Source organism: Cryptomeria japonica, chromosome 6 (genome assembly GCF_030272615.1).
Source record: "Cryptomeria japonica chromosome 6, Sugi_1.0, whole genome shotgun sequence".
Taxonomy (NCBI): domain Eukaryota; kingdom Viridiplantae; phylum Streptophyta; class Pinopsida; order Cupressales; family Cupressaceae; genus Cryptomeria; species Cryptomeria japonica.
In genome coordinates, this window is record NC_081410.1 from 539,531,217 (window position 1) to 539,554,471 (window position 23,255).

Consider the following 23,255-nt stretch of genomic DNA (forward strand, 5'->3'; position numbering starts at 1 on the left):
ACTGGGTTATGTTCTCACCTTCATTTATCCTCATAGATTCAAGTTGTCCTCTTAGACTATCCACTTTTGTTCTTTGAACATGTTCATCTCCACCATACATAGATATGAGCTTGTCCCACATTGCCTTTGCATCATTGCAGCCTTCTAGATCATTAAACTCTGAGTCGGTCAATGCAGATGTTATTTCAATCATTGCTTGAATATGTTCTTGCTTTTCCTTTATCTCTTCCATTATCAATGGATAGGTGCTTGGTGTAATGAAATCATTCTCTAGATAATATACAACATATTCTCCAACTCCTGATAGGTGCAACTTCATCCTTTTCTGCCATGTAGAGAAACTTGACTTGTTCAGCTTCGGTGCATCCCTCTTGTACATCTTTGGATCTTTGCCTCAAGTACCTTTAAACTTTTCTTTCCGGAGTCCAAAGCTCTGATACCAATTGATAGTTCTGATACTAAATGTTTAGTACAGATGCCAAGCTAATAAGATGAGGGGGGGGGGTGAATCATACAAACTTAACCTTCAATAAAAACAATAGATTCAACCTCGGTAACATATACTTCAGTAATATACCAAAACTGCTAAACTTGCAAACTCATAAGCATATAAACATCATAACAATCATAACACTAGATTTAACGTGGAAACCCAAATAGGGAAAAACCGTTGTGGGATTTCGGACCCACTAAGAAATATACTCTTCGAGAGTATGCTCGGTTAAAAGCAAATCCTGTTAAAGATTACAAACACATTGCTAGATATGACGTGGTTAAGGCATTTCCCTCAGATCTGTTAGGATCTTCACCTTGTTAGAAGTGACCTTGTTAAAGGATTTCAAACACTCAATTAGAATGTCACCTTGCTAGAGGGTTTTACAAATAAGACTGTTAAGTTCACTCGGTTAAGAGATTTTCTGTCACTTTACAAAATAATAGTAATAAAAATCTATCTGCAACTTTACATCTAAAAATGCTAAAGCAGATTCTTATTTGCTCAATACAATAGGACTTATCTTGTCCATCTACTGGGCTCTATACTCTGTTATTCAAACAGGTCTTCAAGCTTCGGTGCTTAGTAATCACTATGTAGCATCCATGTGCATACACTTGCCTGCATATATTGTTTATCAATAGTTCCTTATTTATAAACAACTTGCCAACTGCTTAATCTCCTTGATCACATATCCCATGATCAATCATAGCCATCAGATCTTCAAACTTGACCGGGTTCAATGTATCCTTCGATCTGAAAATGTTTTACCCCACCTTGGAACTTGTGCTAGGGTATTGTGGTTCAATCTGAGCTATAGACCTTCCTGCCGATTTTCCTTTGCCATAGATTCTTAACCAACTTCATTCACGACATACCAAACATTTAATCATAACCAGCTCATCAACTTCCTTCATTAAATAATGCTTTTATTCATTCAATGCATTCTGTTATTACTCGGTTGCAACTTGGTAAATACTAAACTTCACTCGGTAGACATTCTACCTTCATTAACCGATAGCAATAACCTTAGGGTTTATCGACTAGGTTCTTGAGGGTTTACCGACTAGGTTCTTTGCTCGGTAACATAGTATATTATTAACCTTACAATCAATAACATATGTAGGATATCAAAACAATCTAAACATCATGATCTCATCATTATCTAACTCGGTAATAGTTGCCCATTGAATAACTTATTCCTCCCCTTATTCATCACATTCTTTCTGTGTCTTTTATAGACATATTTATATACTCATCAAATCATACTTCTTAAGATATGGCAACATCATACTGAATTAGAAAATCAATTTCTTGACATCAATGACAAAATAATAATATTAAGACAGTAAACATCCTTTAGCAGTTATATCCATAATCATCAACAACCTTCTCAATATCCTTATTGAAATGCCAACAATCTTCCTTGTCTATTATAATGCCAACACTAATTGCAAATTAGGTCTTGAAACATGTTTTATAAGTGTATAGGATTAAAAAACAACAAAATTTACAAATTAAGTTTCAAAACTTGATTTGTAGGTATGTACGTTTAACATGCAAATCAGGTTTTGAAACCTGATTTGCAAGTGGGATAGAACTTATAAAAATCATGTAAATGTGTTCATTGTATTTTTAAACTTGATGAACAAAAATGGGGAAAGTTGAGTTGCTCATAAGGTTTTAAAACCCAATGAACACATTGGTAGTTTGATTTAGGATGGTCAGGTTATGAAACTTGACCAACACCTTGTACATGTTGGTTGGGTTTCAAACCCCGACCAACATATACTGGTATTGAATTTTAAGAGTAAGGGCCTTCTTTGTTGGCTGGGGTTGCAAACTCGACCAATAATGACAAAAGCATAGCGATCATCATGTACCTAGATGAGGTTCAAACCTTGTCCAAGACAAAATATGTGTTGGCCAGGGTTTAAACTTTGGCCAACATGATGATTTGGTGAGACAATTGCTGTTAATAGTGAACTATTAAGGGGATCTTGCACTTTGATTAACATTGTAGTGTGTTGATCAAAGAACAAGTTTCACTCAACACCTTGGTGTTGCAAAAGTTTTGGAGGGCCAAACAAAAAAAAATAATGAAAACCCCCAAAAGAATGAAAACTAAAATGAAAATAAGATATACCTACAAAAACAAGCTAAAGAAATGACATCAGGATGCTATCCCAAATCCACACGAAAGTTTAACGACAACATATTCGACATCATAGTCAAGGAGAGAGCATAGATTAAAAAAAATGAAAAGGAATGAAAGCATAAAAACAAAATGATCAAATATAAGAGTTCATAAAAGAACTCAAAAACCAAAAATATAAATGCAGGTGTGTGTGTAATATATGAGGTGCACATCGGATTTTGAAACCCGAAGTGAAACAATCAACGCAAAATGAACAAGACTTATAATTTAATTTTTTTAAACCTAAATTGGAAGTAACACAAACATTGTGTGATTCAGGTTTTGAAACCTAAATTACAACTTGGAACAAAAAATGACCAACTTTACACAAATAAATAAATGAGCCCCTAGAACCAATTAGCATGAGTTTCGAGGCATCATTCCAAGAGACTAAATATTGTCTCAAGAAATTTTTTAGAGGCATTCAAGCCATGAAAAAGGAAAAAATTGAAGGGGTCTATCAATTCTAGAATGATTTAGAGTTAAGGATAACAAGACATTATGCTCAAGGTAGAAGTTAGAGATATGCTATCTTCAACTATTTCAAAACTCTCATCTAGATGCTCTTGGCTTGTTTTATCATTGAAATGTGCCACTCTATCTATATTATCATTGTTCCTACCTCTATCTATTGGCATTGCATGAAGATTGCATTAATGATGTATAATATTATCATTGATGTCAATAGTAACCAGTAATGGAGTTGTATTACAACTGGTAGTGATGCAGTAATGCAACCTGTAGTAAAGCAATGATGGAAAACGGTATTGGTATTTCAAGCAAATTGATAAACTGGTAACCCTAACCTATTGATAAGAAAAACCCTAACCGATGGAGCTTGGTGAATTGGTTATGATGATCTATGATCAAATGGTAATTGGAGATGATTATGCCACATATGCATGATGCACATGATGAGTTTCAAAGTGATTTTACCGCTTGAAGATAACTGTTTATCTTGGGAATGAGCAAGTGCATAGCATGAAGTGAAAAACACGTGATGAGTTACAAGATTCGATGTGTGGTGGTCAAAAAGCAGACGAGGTTGTCTAGAACTATGTGCAACTGATTGCTATTTAATCCAACGATCATGTTTGAACTGATATGTTTGTAGTCTCTATGAGATCTTTGCGATGTATTACAGACCTATTGTATTTGCTTATAAGTTTGATGAGTTGTTTTGTAATTATGTTGGAAATTTTGGTTAAGTGTGGTAGTGTGATTGTTGCCAAACCAGAAGGAGTATTTGCAGAATGTTTTGAAGGTTGATACGAGCATAAAAGGATCCGACTGTGGGCATATGATGAACCAGTATGATGATAATGTATGTTGTCATTGATGTCAAAAAATGCAGATGAACCAATATGAAGATTGGAAGAAGTTGTTATTGATGTTCAAATAGGAGAACTAGTATGAAGGGATGAAGTGGACCGGTGTCAGGGTTTCACTAAGTGTGACTACTAGCTGGTAGTCTCAGCTCTAGGGTTTCCGGTTTGGAAATCTAGCTTGTGCGATGCAACCGGTGACATTCTGTGATGAGTTAGCTAAGAGATAAGGATGAGATCAAGATGCCACGTCAATTTTGTGCACGTGAAGGATTTACTTGAGGATCTTGCATGTGAAGATCAATTGCATTAAATGTCTACCTCGGGAATGAACATTCTTCTTAGTGGTATGTGAAGAGAGCGTGATGGGTTACTGATTTCCATATGCAGTGAAGAATGGATGATGTAGAATGACTTGTGATCTGTTTGAGATTGTTTTATTCTATGCAAATTATTTGAACGGCCAGGATTGGACCACTTGTAATTGTAAACCTAAATGTTTAGGGTTTAGGGTTAATGCTACTGACCTAATTGTTGTCTATAAGGTCGATGATGTTTGTTATTGTTTGTGTTGGTGAATGTTGTGTTTGTATCCGAGTGATGAGAGACTTGCCAGACCAGTGAGTGGAAAATTGTAGAGTGTGATTGCAGAGTAGAGGAGCTGAAAAGGATCTGCCTTAGCATGTAGTGTTGTTATCAGATCAAAGCTTTACCTGTTGTCTTCTAACCATTTCAATAGTAGGTAAATCCCTTTACTAGGTAGCTTTAATGAGCTTATTGCAAATCCTCTAACTGGGTGACTCAAGATCATTGAGTTCTTCAAACCCTCTAGCGAGGTAACCTTTAATAGGGTTTCAACCTTTAATAGGGTATATAGCCATCCCTTAACCGGGTGATCTTTAACAAGATCAGTTGCTAACAGAACCTTATTGTGAAGTCTTTAACCAGACTAGGCTCCTAACAGAGTGAGCTTCAAAAGAGTTCAAAAACAAGCTTGTGGGTATTCATCCCCATCTTGGTTTTTCCCATTTGGGTTTCCATGTGAAAAATTTGTGTCACGAGTTGTGCATTTTTCACGTGATGATTGAGCAATGTTTGTTTAGGTGAATATGCATGCAAAGATAATGGTTATGGTATTATTGATACAACACATGCATGAGTATATTGATGAGGTAAGATATCAAGTGTTGAATCTTATTTGAAGCATTCATTTTTACTGGTGTAGATGTCTAAAGTCTTACCGTGTTTAACCGATATTGCCATGGTTAAGTTCAATGATGAAGACAACCGGTTAGCATTGTTTTAACTTGTTAAGTTGTTGAGAAGTTTTTGTATGTATTAATTCTCCCCCCCTATTAGTACCGATTATGGTATTTTTTGTTCATCATTATTCATCAATTGGTATCAGAGCAACTCCAGGTTCTCAGTTATATAAGCTTAACCGCTTGAGGTAAAAGATCATGCTTTAATGATGAAGAGGGAAGGTCCTAAGTTCAATAGAGATAACTTCAAAATATGGAAGGACAAAATGAAGATTTATATCAAGAGTTTGGGTGCTCATCACTGGAGCTATGTTGAGAAGGCCTATGTAATCCCCACTGGCACTCTAACCGATGATCAAAAAAGAGAGATTCAAGAAAATGGGCAAGTCATGGAAGTCCTTATTAGCAGCCTGTCCGATATTGAGTTCATTGATGTAAAAGATAAGGACACTCCTAAGGATGTATGGGACACACTGGAAACCATTTATGGCAGTGATGAGCATGTCAAGCAAGCTAAGGAAGAAAGCCTTAGAGGAAAATTTGAAGACATGAGGATGGTTGAAGGAGAGACCATTTAGCAATATGGCATACGGATCAAGACCGTGGTTGGAGATATAAAGAGCACTGGTGGAACAATTGATGATGTCACCCATGTCAGTAAAGTTTTGAGATCATTGTTACTGGTTTATGCAATCAGAGTTGCTGCTATTTAGGAGCTAAGGTCTATCGACAAAACCAAGGTATCCTTAGACTCTATCATTGCAAAGTTGACTACATATGAGTTGAATAGCTATGATGGCAATGTTCAGAAGACTGAGTTATCCTTTAGAGCATCTGCTGCACCAACCAGAAAAGGAAAATAAGTAAGTACCAGTTATGAATCCAGGCAATGCAGAGAGATGGATGATGAAGAGATTCTGACGGAGTTTGAAGCTCTTCTTGCCAAGAGACTTCCAAAAGGCACTAGAAAATACAAAGGTAAGATTCCTTTAAAATGATTTTCCTGCAATAGGATAGGACATATATCTGTTAACTATCCTAACAATGACAATAAGGATAAATTAGAGAGGTTTAGAAAGTATAAAGGAGGAGGTAGGAGAAATTGTCTTGTTGCAGTGGATGAAGGTGTTACTGATGAAGAATATAAGGATGAAGAGAATGAGGACATAGTGTTTGTAGCTATAAAGGAAGATGTGTCTGACAAGAAAGCCCTTATCTCTCGCATTGACAACTCCAATGAGTGGATTATTGATAGTGGGTGTTCTCACCACATGATTGGTGACCGGATAAAGTTTCTATCTCTGGAAGAATATGATGGAGGTGTTGTTCGGTTTGGTAATGATGCACCATGCTTCGTGGAAGGTAAAGGATCCATCTCATTGAATGGAAAGAGAAGTGCAGATGATGTCTACTGGGTAGAAGGTCTTAAGCATAACCTTTTGAGTGTTGCTTAGCTAAATGACAAAGGACTCATTCTGGAGTTCAAAGGTGGAGTGTGCAGTATAATTCGAAAGAGTGGTGAACTTATTGCTATCGGTAAGCAGACCAGAGGTAACTTGTTTCAGTTGAATGCCAAGATTAGTTAGTGTTTGATGGTGAAGTTTGATGACAGTTGGATATGGCATAGGAGATTTTGTCATATAAAGTTTGACAATATTGTAAAAGCCAATAAGATCAAGGCAGTAAGAGGATTGCCTTTGCTAGACAAACTGGAGAATTATTTGTGCAGAGAATGCCAACTTGGGAAGATGTATTCCTCAGCTTTCAAAGGTAAGTCTTTTTCAGAAGAGAACTTACTTGATCTTGTGTACACCGATCTGTGTGGTCCAATGAAAACTAGAAGTATTCAGGGAAATAGGTATTTCATAATTCTTACTGATGACTGATCAATAATGATGTGGGTCACATTCTTGAAAGACAAGTCTGAGGCATTTGGAAAGTTAAAAGCCTTTAGAGCATTGGTAGATAAGGAAAGTGGTCAAAGGATAAAATGCCTAAGAACTGATCAAGGAGGCGAATTCACTTCTAATGAATTCAACAAGTACTGTGAAGAGAATGGTATCAAGAGGCATCTTTCTGCCCCAAGGACACCACAACAAAATGGCATAGTAGAAAGGAATAACAGAACTGTAGTTGAAGCGGCCAGAATAATACTGATCCAAGGAAAGGTTGCTCACACTTTTTGGAGAGAAGTGACGAGCACTACAGTCTATACTATGAACCAGGTACTCATCAAGAAAGGTAAAGATAAAACCCCTTATGAGTATTGGACCGAGAAGACTCCCACTGTGAGCTATTTTAAAGTATTTGGCAGTAAGTGTTATATCAAGAGAGGTGAGCATCTGAGCAAGCTTGATGCTAAATGTGATGAAGGAATATTTCTGGGATATTTCACTAAAAGAAAAGCTCTCAAGTGCTACAACAATAGGACTCAGAAGATTATTGAGAGTATCAATGTTAGGGTTGATGAATCCCCTGAGAAACTTGAGGAAACCAACAATGAGCAAGCAGAAGATGAACCAGGTGTAGCCTACTGGGAACTAGTTAAGAAAGGAATAAGCAAAGACCCTAGTTTTCCTGTATTGGTAGAAGCCACAGTAGGTGAAGAAGAAGATGGAGAAGAAGAAGAATAAGAAAAGCAAGCAGAACCATCAAGAGTCATTCCTAGATATGTGAAACTACATCATGATCTGAAGTAGATCATAGGAGATAAAGATGCAAGGATACTCACAAGAAGAAAGGTGAAAGAAAACTCTTGTATGATTTTTGAATTTGAGCCTAAGACCACTAGAGAGGCACTTACAAATGAAGACTGGATTAAGGCAATGGAAGAGGAGCTGGACTAGATAGAAAAGAATGCAACATGGTCTTTGGTACCCAGACCGGAACACAAGAATGTCATAGGTACCAAATGGGTCTTCAGGAATATGTTGAATGAAGAATACATAGTTGTAAGGAACAAGGCAAGACTTGTATGCAAGGGATATGCTCAGAAAGAGGGAGAAGACTATGGAGGAACCTTTTCCCTAGTGGCTAGACTAGAAGGTGTTCGAATGCTACTTGCATTCGTAGAATTTAAGGGATTTAAGGTATACTAGATGGATGTGAAGTCTGCATTCTTGAATGAAATCCTAGAAGAGGAAGTGTATATTGAGCAACCGGATGGGTTTTCCTTATCAAAAGATAGTAACATGGTGTGTAGATTACACAAGGCCCTGTATGGATTGAAACAAGCACCAAGGGTATGGTATGAATGGTTACACTCTCATCTTGTGAAGATAGGATTTCAGAGAACAAGTGAGGACAACAACGTCTACCTAAAATCTGAAGGTGATCGGATTCTAATATGTGAAGTGTTTGTAGATGACATAATCTTTGGAGGAGATGATGAAATGAGCCACACATTTGTAGATGAAATGAAGAAAGAGTTTGAGATGTCTCTGATTGGAGAGATAAAGTTCTTCATTGGTCTACAGATTCAACAGATGAAAGAGGGTATCTTTATTACCCAATCCAGGTATGTCAAAAAGGTATTGAAGACCTTTGGCATGGAAGAGAGCACGCCGGTTGGTACACCAATGGTGACCGGCTGCAAATTGACTAAGGAAGATGATTCAGCATTGGTGAATGAGAAGGAGTATCGGTCAATGATCGGTAAGCTACACTATGTGGTACACAACAGACCGGATATTGCTCATGCAGTGGGCATTATGGCCCGTTTTTAGAAAAGTCCAAGAGAATCCCACTTGGTAGTAGTCAAGAGGATTCTTAGATACCTGAAAGGGACATTTGATTATGGATTATGGTATCCATACAATGCTGATTTTAATCTCAAAGTATTTATCGATGTAGATTGGGTAGGTAATGTGGATGTCCAGAAGAGCCTGCCAGTGGAGCGTTCTTTCTTGGTGGAAGACTAGTCTCATGGACGAGTAAGAAGCAAAGCTATATTTCCCAATCTACAGCTCAAGCAGAGTATGTGGTAGCATTTATGAACTACACTCAAGCAATTTGGATGAAACATGTATTGGATGGTTTCAAAGTACCTATATCTCAACTGATGAGTATATTTTGTGACAACACAAGTGCAATAAATATTTCCAAGAATCCGGTGTTGCATGCTAGAACAAAGCACATTGAACTCAAGTATCATTTCTTGAGAGAGAAGGTTCAAAACAAAGAGGTTGTATTAGAACATGTTTCGAGTAAGGAGCAACTAGCAGACATATTCACTAAGCCCTTACCAAACTACATTTACCTATTTGAGAGGTGAATTAGGGGTTCTGCCCCTTCATGAAGTGAACTAAAGTTTTGTGCTCCACATCAGTTAGGTACTACAATGTCAAAAATTTCAAGATTGATGCGTTGAAGGATGCTACTCCATAGGGGGAGCAACATAGTGGAGAATCGAAGCTTGTGCCTCCACTTTGGCATTGTTGTCAAAGGGGAGAAGATATCTGATGATGTATGGGGGAGAAGATATCTGATGTAAAGGAGGAGAAGATATCTAAAGTGATGAAGATATATGTTATAGTTGCATTGGTCTATGTTGTTTATAGTTGCAATGCTACACTGAGTATTGCCATCAATGCCAAAGGGGAAGATTGTTGGCATATGATAAACCGGTATGATGATAATGTATGTTGTCATTGATGTCAATAAGTACAGGTGAACTGGTATGAAGATTGGAAGAAGTTGTTATTGATGTTCAAATAGAAGAACTGGTATGAAGGGATGAAGTGGAACAGTGTTAGGGTTTCACTAAGTGTGACTACTAGTTGGTAGCCTTAGCTCTAGGGTTTCTGGTTTGGCAATCTAGCTTGTGTGATGCAACTGGTGACATTCTGTGATGAGTTAGCTAAGAGATAAGGATGAGATCAAGATGCCACATCAGTTTTGTGTACGTGAAGGATTTCCTTGAGGATCTTGCATGTGAAGATCGATTGCATTAAATGTCTACCTTGGGAATGAACATTCTTCTTAGCGGTATGTGAAGAGAGCTTGATGGGTTACTGATTTCCATATGCAGTGAAGAATGGGCGATGCAGAATGACTTGTCATCTGTTTGAGATTGTTTTATTCTATGCAAAGTTTTTGAACGGTCAGGATTGGATCGCTTGCTACCAACCTAATTATTGTCTATAAGGTCGATGATGTTTGTTATTGTTTGTGTTGGCAAATGTTGTGTTTGTTTTTGAGTGATGAGATACTTTCCAGACCAGTGAGTAGAAAACTATAGAGTGTGATTGCAGAGTAGAGGAGATGAAAAGGATCTGCCTTAGCATATAGTGATGTTATCAGATCAAAGCTTTACTTATTGTCTTCTAACCATTTCAACAATAGGAAAATCCTTTTATCGGGTAGCGTTAACAGGCTTATTGCAAATCCTCTAACCAGGTGGCTCAAGATCATTGAGTTCTTCAAACCCTCTAGCGAGGTAACCTTTAACAGGGTTTTAACCTTTAATAGGGTATATAGCCATCCCTTAACTGGGTGAACCTTAACAGGATCGGTTCCTAACAAAACCTTATTGTAAAGTCTTTAATCGGACTAGGCTCCTAACAGAGCGAGCTTCAAAATAGTTCAAAAACAAGCTTGTGGGTATTCATCCCCATCTTGGTTTTTCCCATTTGGGTTTCCATGTGAAAAATCTGTGTCATGAGTTGTTCACTTTTCATGTGATGATTGAGCAGTGTTTGTTTAGGTGAATATGTATGCAAAGCTAATGGTTATGGTATTAGTGATACAACATATTCATGAGCATATTGATGAAGTAAGTTATCAAGTGTTGAATGTTATTTGAAGTATTCAGTTTTACTGGTTTAACTGTCTGAAGTCTTACTGTGTTTAACCAGTATTGCCATGGTTAAGTTCAGTGATGAAGACAATCGGTTAGCATTGTTTTAACTTGTTAAGTTGTTGAGAAGTTTTTGTATGTACTAATTCACCCCCCCCCTCTCAGTACTGATTAGGGTATTTGTTGTTCATCATTATTCATCACCGACTAAGAAAGATAGTGCTATTACCAAATCAGCAAGACCCTGTTGGTCTCTAACAATTACAATAGTTAAATCCCCTAACCGGGTAAGCTTTAACAGGCTTGGTGATGTCTAAATCCTCTATTGAGGTTACTCTTGATAGGTATTTCCTTTAACAGGGTATTGTAGTCAATCCCTTAACTGGGTGGTCCTTAACCAGATCTGTTCATAACAAGACATTTTAATAAATCTTCTAACAAGGCTTGGCTCCTAATAGGGTGAACTTTGGAAGAGTTCAAAATACTTGTGGGTATTCATCCTCACCATGGTTTTTCCCATTTGGGTTTCCACGTCAAAAATCATTATGTCAAGTGGTGAATTATTTTGTGTGTTTTTGATATGGTTAATATGTTTAACTAGTAAAACCACTAAGACATGTTTAGATGACCGGAAGTGATTTGAAATGAGCTATTACTTATGTTAGTAAAGTGTTTTGATGTTTTGGATAAAAGGTATCTAAGTCATAGATCTATTACACTGTTATATTGGTATTTTAGTCAACCGGTAAGCTTGATAGTGCAGTTATAGTTTATGTTACAACATCTAAACTGGTTAGTCTAACAAGTTGTTTATGAGTTGGGATTAAGTTTGGTGAAAGTTTAGTTTGTTTTCTATCTACTGATTCACCCCCCCTTTTAGTAGTTGATCTGATCCTTATTGATTCATCATATCATCAATTGGTATCAGAGCGTTTCAGGTCCTCTTATGTTTAAGCCTAATAGGCTGAGGTAAAGATCTAGGAGAACATGATGAAGAAAGAAGGTCCGAAATTCAATAGGGAAAAATATAGAATTTGGAATGATAGGATGAAGATCTATATCAAGAGCTTAGGAAGTCAATATTGGGAACATGTTGTTACTAAAGATAACTTTCCTAGTGGGATTTTGTCAGATGGTTAAAGGGAGCAATAGGAGAATAATCAAGCATTGGAGGCCATTATCAATTCCTTGTCTGATTCAGAGTATGTTGATGTCCATGGATTGGAGACTTCTTATGAAGTGTGGAAGAAACTTGAGGATATCTACAACGGTGATGAGTATGTTAAGATTGCCAAGGAAGAGAGATTGAGAGGTAAATTTGATGATATGTAGATGGCTAAAGGTGAAAACATTCAACAATATGGTCAGAGGATCAAGGGGATAGTTAGTGAGATCAAAAGTGTTGGTGGTATAGTGGAAGATGCCATAGTTGTTAGCAAGGTGTTGAGAACCCTTCTACCAATCTACGCTATCCGAGTTGCAGGCATTCAAGAACTCAAGTCTATTGATAAAACAAAGATAACTCTTGACTCCATCACTGGTAAATTAACTGCATTTGAATTAAATGGTTTTGATGGAAATGTTTAGAGATTTGAATCTTCATTTAGAGCTTCAGTCTCAAACCCACTGGTAAGGAAAAGCAAATAAGCTAGTTACAATCATGAGTCCAAATCCAGCAGAGAGGTAGATGATGAAGACAATCTAATTGAGCTTGAAGCATTGTTGGCCAAGTGGTTACCCAGAGGTACCAGTAAGTACAAAGGTAAATTACCATTGAAGTATTTTGCATGTAACCAAATTGGACATATTGTAGCTAACTGTCCTAATGGAGACAACAAACAAAAATGAGAGAAGTATAATAAGTACAAAGGCAAAGGTAAAAGAGATTGTCTCATTGCAGTGGATGGAGGAATTACAGATGAAGAGTCTAAAGAAGATGCAAATGAGGACATTGTCTTTGTTTCTATTAAAGAAGAGACATCAAATCAAAAGGCATTATTCTCTCGCATGGATAGTTTATATGATTGGATTATAGATATGGTTGTTCACACTGCATGACTGGTGACCAGAGTAACTTTCTTACTTTGAAGGAATTTGATGGAGGTGTTGTGAGATTTGGGAATGACTCACCCTGCATGGTAAAAGGAAAGGGAACCATCTCTCTTAATGGTAAGAGAAGTGCAAATGATGTCTACTGGGTTGAAGGATTGAAACAAAATCTTTTGAGTGTTGCTCAACTCATTGATAGAGGTTATCCACTAGAATTCAAGAATGGGATGTGCAAAATCTATGGAAGCAAAGGTGAACTAATTGCAACCTGTAAACACACAAAAGATAACTTGTTTCACCTAAATTCTAAATTCAATAGCTTCTTAATTGAAAAAGTAGATGATAGTTGGCTTTGACATCAAAGATTTTGTCATATAAACTTTGATAACATTGTATGAGTCAGTAAGTCTAAATTGGTAAGAGGTTTTCCACAGGTGGACAAACCGTTTAATGCTTTGTGCAAGGAATGTTAGTTAGGAAAGATGACATCCTCAACTTTCAAAGGCAAATCTTTCTTAGCCGAATATTTGCTAGATTTGGTTCATACAGACCTCTGTGGACCAATAAGGACTAGGAGTATTCAAGGTGATCAGTATTTTATGATCTTTACTGATGATTTCTCAAGAATGATGTGGGTCACATTCTTGAAGGACAAAACATAAGCCTTTAGAAAGTTTAAGTCATTTAGAGCCTTAGTTGAAAAAGAAATTGGAAGAAAGATTAAGTGCTTAAGAACTGATCAAGGTGGTAAATTTACTTAAGAGGAATTCACTACATACTATGAAGAAAATGGAATTAAGAGGCAACTTTCTGCACCTAGCACACCACATGAGAATGGTATTGTAGAGATGAACAACTAGTTAGTTGTTGAAGCTGCTAGGACTATTCTAATACAAGGATGTGTAGCTAAGACATTCTAGAGAGAAGCTGTCAGTCCAACTGTCTACACAATGAACCAGATATTGGTTAAAAGAGGTAAGGATAAAACTCCTTATGAATAATAGTATGGTAGATCACCTAATGTTAGTTACTTTAAGATTTTTGGCAGAAAATTTTTTATCGAAAGAGGTGATTATGTTGGTAAGTTTGATGCTAAGAGTGATAAAGTCATATTTCTTGGTTACTCCACCAAGAGGAAAACCTACAAATGTTACAACAACCAAACAAACAAGATCGTTGCAAGTGCTAATGTCCAAGTGGATGAGTTTCCTAATCAGTAAGGAGAAGGAGGAAGATGAACCTTACATTCTAATTTTTGAACTAGAACTGGTGAAGCCAGAAGTTGGTGAAATGAATACTGCAACACCAGTTCAACCTGAATAGGTAGATTCTGCAGAGGATGAATAAAGTGAAAAAGAAGAAGAACCTGAAGATCATGATCATGTTATTCCAAGGTATGTTAGACTCAATCATAATCCTGATCAAATTATTGGAGATAAAGATTTTGGTGTATTAACCAAAAGAAGAATAAGAAAGAAATCTTGTATGATTTCCACCATTGAGCCTAGAACCACAAAGGAAAATTTTGGAGATGATCACTGGATCAAGGCGATGGAAGAAAAAATTGACCAGATTGAGAAGAACAACACATGGAAAGTACTACCCAGACCAGAGAACAAGAATGTAATAGTTACTAAATGGGTATTTAAGAATAAACTAAATGAAGATGGAGTAGTAGTCAAAAATAAAGCCAAACTAGTATGCAAAGGTTATGCATAAGAAGAAGGTGAAGACTATGGTGAGACATTTGCACCAATTGCAAGATTGGAAGGAGTTAGGACTCTACTTGTATTTGCAGCATACAGAGGATTCAAGGTATATCAGATGGATGTGAAGTCAACATTTCTAAATGGAATATTGGAAGAGGAAGTCTACATTGAATATCCAAATGGTTATGCTTTGACTAAAGTAAAGGATATGGTGTGCAAACTACACAAGGCACTATATGGAATGAAGCAAGCACCAAGAGCATGGTATGAAATACTACATTCTCACTTGGTGAAGATAGGTTTTCAAAGAACCAGTGAAGACAAAAATATATATCTCAAGACTGAAGGAGATAAGATACTAGTTAGTGAGGTATTTGTGGATGATATCATTTTTGGAGGCAATGATGACATGTGTGATGACTTTGCTAATGAGATGAAAAGTGAATTTGAGATGTCTCTAGTAGGAGAGATAAAATTATTTATAGGTTTGCAAATTCAATAGATGAAGGAAGGTATTTTTATCACATAGTCCAAATATGTGAAAGAGGTATTGAAGACTGTAAACCAGGTGAGACACCAATGGTTACGGGTTGTAAACTGTCTAAGGAGGATGATTCTACATCAGTGGATGAAAAAGAGTACATGTCAACGATAGGTAAACTACATTATGCTGTCCACAGTAGACTGAACATTGCTCATGCAGTTGGATTAGTTGCTAGATTTCAGAAAAGTCCTAAGGGGACACACATGGTAGCAACTAAAAGAATATTCAAATATTTGAAAGGCACAATTGATTATGGATTATGGTATCCATATGCTGAAGACTTTGATTTGAAAGTATATATAGATGCAGACTGGGTAGGAAATGTTGATGATAGGAAGAGTACAATTAGAGGAGCATTTTTCTTGGAGGTAGGCTTGTGTCTTGGAGCAGCAAGAAACATAGTTGCATATCACAATCAACTGTAGAAGTTGAATATGTTGCAGCATACATGAACTGTACACAAGCAATCTAGATGGAAGGTTTTAAGTTGAAAATATTAGAATCGATAAAGATTTTCTGTGATAACACCAGTGCAATAAACATTTCAAAGAACCCGGTGTTGCATGCAAGAACCAAGCATATTGAGATGAAGTATCTTTTTTTGAGAGAGAAAGTGTAGAGTAAAGATGTGTCATTGGAGCATGTTTCTTATAACAACAACTTGCAGATATCTTTACTAAACCTCTACCTAAGGTGACATTTGAGTATCTTAGAGGTAAGCTAGGGGTTGTACCCCTACATGAAGTTCATTGAGCAGATGTGGAAGACATCAATCTCAGAGCCTATTGGAAATCTTGAAGAAGGATTGGTGTGGAGTGGAGCTACTCCACAGGGGAAGCAACTAGTTGCAGAAGAGTGAAGGATGACACTGTATGTTTTACTTTTACTTTGGCATTGCTGTCAAAGGGGGAGAATAACTAAAGGATTGAAAGAGGAGAAGAACTGTATGATTGATATCCAGTTACTAGCTGAAGACATGAAGATACAGTTGAAGGAGAGTACATGGAAAAATGTAAACCAGGATTCCTATACCTGTGTATGTGCATTACTCTCAATCATCACAATCAAGTGGTATTGATATTTGTATTTCCATCAATACCAAAGGGGAAGATTGTTGGCATTGCATTAAGATTGCATTAATGATGTATAATGTTGTCATTGATGTCAATAGTAACTGGTAAAGGAGTTGTATAACAACCAGTAGTGATGCAGTAATGCAACCGGTAGTAAAGCAGTGATGGAAACCGGTATTGGTATTTCAAGCAGAGTGATCAACTGATAACCCTAACCCGTTGATAAGAAAAATCCTAACCAATGGAGCTTGGTGAATCGGTTATGATGATCTATGATCAAATGGTGATCAGAGATGATTATGCCATGTATGCATGATGCACGTAATGAGTTTCAAAGTGATTTTAGCATGTGAAGATAACTGTTTATCTTGGGAATGAGCAAGTGCATAGCATGAAGTGAAAACCGCATGATGAGTTATATGATTTGATGTGTGGTAGTCTAGGAGTGGTCGAGGTTGTCTATAACTATGTGCAGCTGATTGCTATGTAATCCAATGGTCCTGTTTGAACCAATATGTTTGTAATCTCAATGAGATCTTAGGTTTTGTGATGTGTTACCGACCTATTGTATTTGCTTATAAGGTCAATGAGTTGTTTTATAATTGTGTTGGCAATTTTGGTTAACTATGGTAGTGTGATTGTTGTTGAACCAGAAGGAGTATTTGCAGAATGTTTTGAAGGTAGATAGGAGCATAAAAGGAGCTAACTAAGCAAGATAGTGCAATTACCAGATCAACAAGACCTTGTTGTTCTCTAACAATTACAACACTTAAATCCCCTAATTGGGTAAGCTTTAAGAGGCTTGGTGATGTCTAAATCCTCTAACCAGGTGATCCATTAGCTTTGATTTGAAATCCTCTACTGAGGTTACTCTTGAAAAGGTATTGCCTTTAACAGGGTATTGTAGTCAATCCCTTAACGGGGTGGTCCTTAACCGAATTTGTTCCTAACAAGACATTTTTGTAAAGATTCTAACAAGGCTTGGCTCCTAATAGGGAGAACTTCAAAAGAGTTCAAAATAATTGTGGGTATTCATCACCACCATGGTTTTTCCCATTTGGGTTTTCATGTCAAAAATCATTGTGTCAAGTGATGAATGATTTTGTGTGTGTTTTTTATATGGTTAATATGTTTAACTGGTAAAAACACTAAGACATGTCTAGATGACTGTAAGTGATCTGAAATGAGCTATTACTAATGTTAGTAAAGTATTTTTATGTTTTGGATAAAAAATATCTAAGTTATAGATCTGTTACACTGTTATATTGGTATTTTAGTCAATCGGTATGCTTGACAGTGCAGTTACAGTTTATGGTACCGTATCTAAACCGGTTAGTCTAACAAGTTGTTTATGAGTTGGGATTAAGTTTGGTGAACTTTTAGTTTGTTTTTTATCTATTGATTCACCCCCCCTCTCATTAGTTGACAAAATCCTTATTGATTCATCATATCATCACTATCATCATCATCAAGGTCTAGAGTTGTTGTTTTAGTCCTTTCACATTAGCCAATGTCCCTTGTAGATGTTGCAAGTATGTGTAGACATGATCCCTCAGAGCTCCTTGTTCATTTTAGGTTCATAAATTTTTATACTTGAGAGGTATTTCCCATTAGTCCTTTTAGGTGAATAATGTTTTCTTCTTTATATTTTAAAGATATGGATCTTGAGATATGAATATGGTTAGTTCTAGAGGATTTATTTTGAGGGATGGATAACATGGTTATCTACTTACATATGATTTGATATTATGATATCATGATGAGGATTTTAGGAGATGGTTTATTGGATTGTATTCCTGATATGGAATGCTCACTTTGAATTTCATGAATAAATTAATGAAATTGAACTTTTGGTGAAGATTGTAACATAAAATATTGTTATGCAATAGATTGTGAAACTTTAGAAAGTGATTGTTCACATAGGAAAAGATGTTTAGCATATTTTTCATGGTATGATGGTTTTGGCATCAAAACCTTAGGTTATTCTGTTGGCATTTGTGTAGAGTATGTTGTCATTGATGTCAATATACAGGACAGTGAATTGGCAATATGCTGAAAAGTGAATTGGTATAATGTGGTGAACCGGTATATGTGCAAAGAAGTGAACAGGTATATTGAAGCTAAGCAACTAGCAAAGAGAACCGGTATAGCGATATAAACCGGTATATGAGCAATAGGTGAAGCGGTATGTTTGTCCAAGTGAACCGATATGATGGAGTGTGAACCAGCATATGGAATGTTTTCTAGTAAGGCTTAATATGGTATGACTATCGGTTGGTAGTCTCAACTTTAGGGTTTCCGGTTGAAGTGTTCCAAGCCTGTGTGACTCAACTGATGACATTGTGTGATGAGCTAGCATGTAATCAAGATCAGATCATGTTTCCACATCAACCTTGTGCGTGTGAAGGATCTTGCATGAAGGAGATTGATCCTATCTACCTCAGGAATGTGCGAAGTCCCTGTAAACAGTGGATAACGCGTGATGGGTTATCGCCTCCATGAAACAATGAAGAACAAACTGTAGTCACACAAATTTGTCCAGCTTAATTAAATGAATATTTGCTATTTATTTGATTAAAAATCCACTAGCCATGAGTTAATTAATTAACATTTAATTAATTCATCTTCAAAACATTCTCCTATTAATTAAATAAATTATTCAATTTATTTTAATTAATTCATTAAACCAAGTTCACAAATCAATTAAATAAATAAAATCTATTTATTTAATCCCCCTATTCCTCTTTTAAATAAATTAAATAAAACATTTATTTAAATAATTTATCCCCCCCCACTTGCATTCTCCTAAAAATGCAACTTGCACACATTTATTGAAATAAATTAATTTATTTTAAATAAAAATCCTATTTTCCCTCACCCACCAAATCCAATTGCATTCCTAAACTGCCTTCTAGATTCTTCTAACCCCTTCCTAATTAACCTAATCCATCCCCTAATTATTGTCACATTCCTAAGCAACACGGAGTCACTTCTCAAAGACTTCAAAGTCTTTGAAAAGCATTTAATGCTTTGTGTGTTCAACAATTTAGCCTCCAAAGTCTTCCAAAACCACTAATGGCTCTTACATGACCATTAATGGCTCTTACATAACCATTTATGGTTATTTCAACTTGTCTCCCCAAGCATTTATTGCTTTGACCATTTTTATCCCTTTTGCCTTTGCACAAGAGTTTATCCATTGGATAAAAGCTTTATTCTTTGAATAAAGAGTTTATTCATTCAACTAACCTTGACCTTAACTCCCAAGGTCATGTCAAGCATTTAATGCTTATTCCCTCTCCTCTCAACCTATCTCACATTGACACATGTCATCCTGGGATTGGGTTGAAAGCCATCACATGGATTTGAAATCATTCAATCCTGACCCTTGTTGAGATTGCTCAATCTCAACCATCCATTGCTCCATTTTTCCTATAAATAGAGCCCATTTCTTCATAATCCAGATCTTGAAAACTTGTATGCATTTAACCTATAGGCATTTTAGAGAGCACTTAGCATAGCAATCTAATATCTTGTTATTTTGGTTAAAATCAATCATTTTAAATAGCATCTAGTATTTTAGCTTTTCATTTTACATTTGGAGAAAAATACTCAAAACTCAATCCTCCATAAGCATCCATAGTGCAAAAAGCCGCTAAGAGCTACACTATTTTGGAACTTGGAGAGGAGAGGAACAAAGGAGAAGGAGCCAAGAGCATGTTAGGAGGCATTTGGAGATGCCTCATCGTATTTGCTTCTTTAGTTAAATATTCTTTCATGTTCTTAGTATCTCTTTTGATATGCCTGTTTAGATTAGTTTTTGGTTAAATAACACTAATGATTTCTTGTGTCTTGTGTTGTTTGTCATTTGCTAACCTTGTCCATTTTGCAGAGCATCACAAATGATGGAGAATATCTTGAGATCTGTTCAAGACCATTGTATTCAAATGCAAAGTGTTCAATGGCTAGGATTGAACCACCTAAATTGCTACTGACCTATCTGTTTCCTATACAGTCGATGTTGTGTTTCATACTGAGGTTATTGGCAAATGGTGTGTGTGTATCTAAGTGAAGAGATACATGATTCTTGCTAGACCAGATGAGATAAGAGGATTGATTCCTGCATAGTGTGTGTGCAGAAGGAAGGAACTTAAGCGGATCTGCATTAGGCATTGAGTGCTATTATCAGATCATTGTAATACCTGTTGATCTTTAACCACTTCAACAGTTGGAAAATCCCTTAACCGGGTAGCTTTAACTAGCTTGCTATAAATCCTTTAACAGGGTGACTCAAACTCATTGAGTTCTTGAAATCGTCTAACAAGGTAACCTCTAACAGGGTTTAACCCTTAACCGGGTATTTAGCCATCCCTTAACCAGGTGATCTCTAACAGGATCAATTCCTAGCAGAACCTGTTGTGACAGTCTTTAACTGGACTAGGCTCCTGATAGAGCGAACTTCTAAAGAGTTCAAAAGCAGCTTGTGGGTATTCATCCCCATGGTGGTTTTTCCCAGTTGGGTTTCCACGTGAAAAATTTGTTTGTCATGTGTAGTATTTTTTATGTGATGATTTAAGTGATTTGTGTCTGAAGGTAAATCATGCTGAGCTAGTTGTTATTATATTTCTGATGATAGATTACCTATTCATGCATAAGGGTGAAATGGAAGTGTAGTATTAAGTTGAGTAGAACTTAAGTGATTAACCGGTTAATGCTTGTCATAGTCATTCTTAGCTTTACTGGTTGCACTCTGTTTCAGACCGGTGTTACTATCTATCAGACATTTGCAGTGTTTGCAATCAAACTAGTTCAGGAAAAGTTTTTGTGACTATACTGATTCACCCCCCCCTCTCAGTACCGGTTTGGCACTTATTGTTCATCATTGAGTTATCATATTCAACAAAATCTATAAGTTTTTTATGTTCATTTTGTCACTGGTGAATTGGCAAATTTGAGGAGCGATAAGAAGTATTCAAACATAATTACTATCAGTAGAGCTAAGGTATTTATAAATTCTATCTCATGGACTCAAGCAAGTTTGTTACTTGTCAAGATGAATCTCAACCTGAATTCAAGAAATTTATGAAAGAGCTAATAAGAAATATTTCTGTTGTTACAATTTTATCACTATCAGCTACATTAGTATGTCTTGAAGATATCTACAAGTTCGTTGATGTAAAAATTAAGCAGTATGACAATGCAATTTTTTTTTTTTTTGAATATTCTCTCCAGAGAAGATTTAAAGTTATTTGCCGAGTTAGGGCACAAGGGTTTGAATATTTGGAGTAAACTTCCAATGATAATTAATAAATAATTGGTCAAGATAGTGTTGAGAAAAATTCACAGTGACTATATTTGGCTGGATAGACCATATAAGATCACAAATGAAGCTCTAAAGGTTGTTATTGATCTTTGTTCAAATGGAACTATACCTGTGAAGAAGACAATAAGAAACAAAGAAGTTAAAGCATTGACAGGTGTGACTTTGGATCAAAGAGCCCTATGGATTGACACCATTGTAGATCCTCTGGTAAGAAATGTTTCTATGGGTATTACCTATAAGATTTACTTTTGGAATAGAGAAGGTTCAACATCTTCTATTGCTATAGACGTTGCTTATCATATGGCTAAGAATAGAAAGGACTATGATTTATGTGAACCGTTGAGACAAGTATTGAACAATATTGAGTTAAAAAAGAATCATGGTTATACTTTTCATTTCGGATCATTGACTGTATGTCTAGAATTTTAATTTTTAAATTCATTACCAATGAAGAAGAATGCTGTTTGGGATGAGAATGTACCTATAGGAAAGAAAATCAAAATATATTTGGATAATCTAAATGACAAAGACAAGGTATGCAAAGAATATTTCTATGAACTTCAGAAGAACTTGATGTAAGTTTTGATACTAAAAGCAAAGTACAGATGCCAATAGCTAACAAGATGAGAGGTGGGGGTGAATCATACAAACTTAATCTTCCATGAAATCAACAGATTCAACCTCCATAACTTATACTTCAGCAATATAACCAAAAAATGCTAAACATGTTAACTCATAAACACATAATCATCATAACACTCATAACACCAGATTTAACGTGGAAACCCAAATAGGGAAAAACCACTGTGGGATTTCAGACCCACTAAGAAATATACTCTTCTAGAGTATGCTCAGTTAAAAGGAAATCCTGCTAAAGATTACAAACACATTGCTAGATGTGACCCAGTTAAGGGATTTCCCTCAGATCTGTTAGGATCTTCACTTTGTTAGAAGTGACCTTGTCAAAGGATTTCAAGCACTCATTTAGAATGTTACCTTGCTAGAGGGTTTACAAATAAGATTGTTAAGTCCACTCGGTTAAGAGATTTTCTGTCACTTACAAAATAATAGTAATAGAAGTCTATCTACAACTTCACATCTAAAATGCTAAAGCAGATTCTTATTTGCTCAAAACAATCTAGTCATAGGACTTATCTTGTCCCTCTGCTGGGCTCTCTACTCTATTATTCAAACAAGTCTTCAAGCTTCTGTGCTCAGTAATCACTATGTAGAATCCCTGTGCTTACACTTGCCCGCATACATTGTTTATTAACAATTCCTTATTTATAAACAATTGCTAACCGCTTAAACTCCTTGATCACATTTCCCATGATCAATCTTAGCCATCAGATCTTCAAACTTGACCAGGTTCAATGTATCCTTCGATCTGAAAATGTTTTACCTTGCCTCGGGACTTGCATTCCTTTCTAGGAACTTGCACAAGGTTATTGCGGTTCAATCTGCACTGTAGATCTTCCTGTCG